The 6000-nt window shown below is 39.8% G+C and overlaps 1 pseudogene; it reads right to left on the bottom strand.

Annotated features, from left to right (window-relative positions):
• Positions 1–2284: 2284 nt before the first annotated feature.
• The window catches only part of LOC142376963 (dynein axonemal heavy chain 8-like), a 67655-nt pseudogene continuing 63939 nt past the window's right edge, over positions 2285–6000 (bottom strand).

Genomic DNA, 6000 nt, shown 5'->3' with positions numbered 1-6000 from the left:
TCCCTTCCAACACCTGCAGAATCCTTCTATAAGGAATACGAACAACAGATATTTAAATTTATATGGAATGGAAAGAAAGATAAAATTAAACGCATATATTTATATAATGATTATAATGTTGGAGGCACGAAACTGTTGAACTTAAAAGCTATGAACTTATCTATAAAAGCATCTCTTATTCCAAAATTATACTTCAACAAGGAATGGTTCTCTAGTAGGCTGGTGGGAAAGATACACCCTTTGTTTAAAAAAAACCTATTCCCCTTTATTCAAATACACTCATCACAACTTTTCACAATGAAGGATATCTTCTCTCAACTCTCGGCTTTCTTGACTGAAGCACTGCAAAGCTGGCTCCACTATCAGTTTCACCCACCAGAAAGGAATGATGAAATACTGCAACAAATGTTATGGCTCAACTCCAATATAATGCTGAAAGGTAGCACCTTTTTTTTAGAACATATGTTCACAAAAGGAATACTTTTTTTCAACGACATTGTGGAGAAAGGTGAAATATTGTCATATGTACAGATAAAACAAAAATATGGTGATGTAGGCACACTGCATCAGTATAATCAGCTGGTAGGATCGATACCTCGAACTTGGAAAAGAAAAATAAAAAGTTTCTCTGTATCACAATGGGTATGCAGGCCCAATATAAAATTGGGTAAGTGGATCACAAAAAAAAAATAAATAAAGAGATGTATAACTTCAATTTGGTGAACAGTAAACTTATAGATATTCCTTATAAATATATTGACTACTGGGAACGTCAGCTGGATACTCCAATACCATGGAAATATGTTTTTAAAACACTATACAAAGCAACACTAGATAATAAAATAAGATATTTCCAATACAAAATGTTCTATAAATTTTTGGAAACAAAAAAAATGTTGTATGTGTGGGAAATAGAACCATCCTCAAACTGTCGATTCTGTCAAGAAGAGGAGGAGACAGTGGAACATCTTTTTTGGTACTGTGCAAACTCTGGGGTGTTTTGGTTTGAGGTTGAAAATTGGTTGTCTGTACACGGCATCCAACTACATACAAGTCTGTTTACGGTGCTATTTGGTAACCTGGCAGAGGCAGAAGGCATACAAAATATAATCCTTTTACTTGGGAAAATGTTTATTTTTGGTTCAAAATGTAAGAATAGATTAAATATCAAAAGGTTTATGAATTATGTTAAACTATATTGTAAAATTGAATGTGGGATGACATATGGAGGTAATAATGAAATGTATGGAAAACGATGGATTAAACTTATAGAAGGGGAACATTGGGAAAACTGAGACAAAGAAAAAAAATAAATAAATTAGCCTAAAAGGTAACTCAAAAAAGATAAATTTGCTATAAAATGGTTTTTTTTGTTATAGTGATCATTTATTCTTTACTTTAATGTTTTTTATTTTTATTTATTGTTGTGTTATTATTATCATTATCATGAGTGAAACAGCCTATGTAAATTGTGTTTTGATCTATGTTATAGACTTGATTAAAAAGGAAAAAAAATAAATAAATAAATAAATAAATAAAAAAAGGATAAAGAAGAAAAAAGGTCCTCCATTAGGGGGGGGTGGTGGATGGGTTGGAAAAAAAAAAAAAAAAAAAAAAAAAAAAAAAGCATGTTGATGGAAAGTGTAGTGTATGTGGTGCTACTGAGACCGTGGAGCATGTAATAGAGCAACGTGTCAGGTTTGACCAGGAGAGGCAGCACCTCATCCTAGGACTAGAGTCAGAAAGTGTGCAATTAAACATTAAAACAATACTACAGAAGAACTCAAGTGAGATGTGCTTTAAGTACCTTTTTCACTATCTAGAAGCCACATGACTGATTAGAAGGATATAATACCTTTTTTTAATTATTTATCTATTCTTATTTTTTTATATTTAGCTGAGATAGTTTTCGCCCAGACTCACACTCCATTTCAATAGGTGGCGGTAATGCTTCCAAAAGTTGTTTGCCAACCGCCAACAAAATAGAAGAAGAAGAAGAAGAAGAAGGGTGAGGTGAGACCATAGACATCATATATGATCTCCATGGTAAGAAAAGAGCTGCTGGAGCCACCGGAGCTTTTACTTACTCACTGGCTCATTAACGTCCTTGTGATAAGTGGTAAGCCCTCAAAGCAAACTAATGTAATATTTTTATCACTTAAGTAGTTGATCAATGGCTCCATAGATGAGTCTCACATACATAGTCAACAAGTAATTCACCTAATCTGCAGAAAAAACATTTATTCGTTTTTTGGACAACATTAAAAAGTAATACAGTTGTTTATTATTTGATGTCACAGATCAGAGCAACCCCACGTAAGATCCAGTGGTCTGGTGACTGGACAGTAGGTAGCACCACTGCTGTGATGTAATTGAGGTCTGTGCGCCTTGGTTTCTTGTAGATGGGGCAGGCGTACAGCTTCGGATCCACAGGAGCATTGGATTTGATGGCAAACATGTGGATGACAGGCATGGGTGTGAAGAGTACTTTGGGTGAGGACTCGATGAGAGTGATGTTCTTTCTGTTCCAACCAGCCCCTTCCAGGAACAAACCATAGACATAAACCCCTTCCTGTAGAGGAAAGGCATTCAATAACAAAATAGCACACGGTTAAATTCCTTTCACATTTCCAGTGAGCAGAAAACACCCACTCACCGTTGGCGAGGCTGTGATCTCCTCCATTGACTTCTTCAGGACATTGTTGTTCAGTGTGACTGTGTCCAGAGCCCAGCCTTTGTTCGCCCTGGTTACTTCTTGTCTCATGGCTGTTAAAAAACCTGCAAACATTCAAGTAAACATTAGGTCTAATAACGTGTAACTTTAGCTGCTGGAAGTCTTTAAGACGTGTCAGCTCCATCATGCTCAAAACTTCAAGGTCTTAACCAGTAATGCAGCCAACTCAGTGTTTGACATTGTAAAAGGCCTCATTCCATCAAAACCACAAACTCACCCTGAGGGTTAAAGAAACCCGTCATCCAAAACGCTTTGGGCCTTCCTTGAAACACCCAACTGTAGAACTGTTTGTTTCTCTGGATAAGCTCGGTGTACCAAAAGCCCAGAGTGGAAGACTCCCAGGAGATCTTCCTCCACAGGCTGGGCACACGAGCGTCAAAAATATTGTCCAGAGCATCACGAAGGTTCTAGGAACAAAGTACATACCAGGAGTTCGAAAGCATTTTAAAGCCTCCTGAAAATCTAATCTAACTCTAACAGACAATCGTTGATGAAAAAACTGAGTAACAAACATACAGAGAAGTGCGTATCTTAAGAAGCAAATATGAAGCGATGTGCTGAGGAATCAGAAATCTTACATCACTCATTATTATTGTGCCATCAATGGCCAGCTTCAGGTCAGTCAGACTCGAGCGCACCACAGAGATGATCCTTTGCATTCGATCCACTTCCTGACGTAGGAAGATGTTCATTGGGTTAAGAGCTCCCATTGTCAACAGTCTGGCTCTGACCTGAACCCATCAAAGTTACAGAGTTTAGATTAAGAGAACGTGTACATTGGCCTGTAAAAAGCCTAATGATCCTACCAACTGACCTCATGTGGAATGTAATTAGCGGGCAGTTTGTCCAACATGTCCTCTGCCATTTTGTGGACGATGGACTCCCGAGTCTCTCCAGATCCCCCTCCACTTTCCTTGGGCTGAATATTTGTGATTGTGTCTAACACCTCAGCAGATGTGTTTGTCTGGTATCTGGTCAACATTCATTATAGAAGAGAAATGCAATAACCTCAAGAAAACCTAAGTATAGTAAATACAACAAGACCGCTTTTAAAGCTGCAGTCGGCAGGTTTTCAAAATTCCGAGTCTAAAGTCGGAAAATTCAAACTGATACACTCTCAGGTCCCTCCCCCAACCTCTAACAAGCTCCGAATCGCCCCCCAAACCCCTCCCCCTCTGTGGACGAGGTTGTGCACGTGAGTTCACACCAGTGTGAGCGCACACAAGCTGGGGCAGACTCACGCTCAGCAGCGTGTGCACAAGCTGTGATTGACAGGTAGGATTCCTCCGCCCTAACTTGATTGGTTAAAAACAGCCGGGAGCGCTCGGTTTTTGCAAGCATGATTACAGGCTTCAGAGGGAGCTACAGATTTCGTTATTTTTCCTAAACAGCCTATTTAATATTCTCCTTCCAGAATCCCATGACAGTTCAAGCTAATATGACTAAAAAAAAGTTGCCGGCCGCAGCTTTAATGCCTCATCATGACGACACTCTCCTTACGTGATATCAGCATTAGCGTGCAGCCCCAGTGCTTGGGGTGAATCCTCAGTGGGTAAACTCTGAATGTTATCCATGTACTCTTCTATTGTCTTACACACCGCAATTTTGTAGCCCGTGTAAAAGCAAAATGTTGGGTCAAACATCTTCTTACTGAACCACACCTGTAATTAAGAACATTGAGCTTCACGTGTCGTATCAAATGTAATACAATGCAACATAAAACACCGGGAGTTGTAACACACGAATCAACAAAAAAACTGGGATTATTACACGAGCAAAACACTTCAACAGGCGTTTGTCATAGTCATCTGTGACCCTTCCTCCATATTGCACCTCAGCGAGCATGTATCGCAAGGTTATCCATGACACATCCTGTGGGGGGGGACACAAAGTAGTGAGTGAGGGAGGGAGGATGACATACAAATATTAAACCAGGGCTGCAAAACGCTCACCTTCTTGGGGCCGCAATCATCCAAGTGTCTTTCAACAAATTCAACACTTGCAGAGAAATCGGCCGAATTGAACTCGTAAGGTATGTTCCAACCTAAGGGTCCAAATTTACGTCGTTCCTTACAAAGCCAAAAAAAAAGAAAAGGTTACCATGTAAAATCAGAAAATCCCTGTGTTATTATGACGAACAGCCTTCCTTCTACTGGAGGAAAAAAGTCACAGACACGAGTTGATTTGTGCTACACTGGAAAATACAAACCACTCAAACTTCAAAAGGCTATAAAATAAACTAAAGCCAACACATTCTCAATAGGGTAATGAGGTGGAAAATTTGCCTAATGCATTATTAAAATGGCACAAATGATTTCATTATCAATTATGAAATTAATAAGAAAAAAAAGGCTACCAAATTAAGTAGTGCCATTGTCAAGGTTACGGTACTTCTAAATATGGTTAGTTCACTCTGTTTCTCATATAACCTGTGCCAGGAGCAAAGCATGTATTCTTTTTTAATATTTCCTTTAAATAAAGTTCCACTATGACACGCGTGAACTTAGAATGCGCAGTACCTGCACAGCAGTGTGTAAAAAGGCCACACCGTACAGCAAAGGCTTCCACATGGGCAGGTTGCTGACTTCCAACTGGTTCTGTGAAATTCCTGCAAATGTTCGTTTCAAACCAGCACGTATTCCCTGGGGGGGGTCGTTGGTGAACTTGATGGAAGACTTAAAAGGTAAAGAGTGAGAGACAGTCTGTGCGTGTACAAAAACTTTTAACACCTTCCTTTTTATGACGATGTTGTCAAGTCTCACCTGTAGGAGTGTGATGGAGAACAGATCGTGTGGCTCTGTGGTGATCCACACCCTGAACGTGTCATGCATGCTCTCTGTAACTGTGATAGTTTCTAGCAGCTCATCCATAAACTGCAACCCCAGGTGACAGTTCTGCAGAAGGACCCAACCTCCCTGTACACATCCAGACACAAAAGCCACGGATCAGGTAAAACAGTCAGCCATTGCTGTTGAAAGCAAGAAGCAACACTCTAGCTTGCACATCAGGACAATCCAATACACTCCCACATGAAAGCATTCACCAGATGCCGTCACCTGCTGGAAGCTGCTTTACTTTGTGAACTTTCTATGAAACCATTTGCTTGTCCACATGCACGAGAGCCACTCCTGAGCCTTGTGGTCATATACGTTCGTTCCAACAACACAGTCAGCATTTATGATTACCGCCCTATGAGGGGTGCTTTCACAAATGCAGTTTGCATCTAGGCTTATAAATGGTATGTAATGTTTTAATACTGCCAGCTG

The sequence above is a fragment of the Odontesthes bonariensis genome, chromosome 3 (genome assembly GCF_027942865.1).
Source record: "Odontesthes bonariensis isolate fOdoBon6 chromosome 3, fOdoBon6.hap1, whole genome shotgun sequence".
Lineage (NCBI taxonomy): Eukaryota > Metazoa > Chordata > Actinopteri > Atheriniformes > Atherinopsidae > Odontesthes > Odontesthes bonariensis.
The sequence above is the reverse complement of the archived record's forward strand: the minus strand, read 5'-3'. Positions and strand labels throughout refer to the sequence as shown.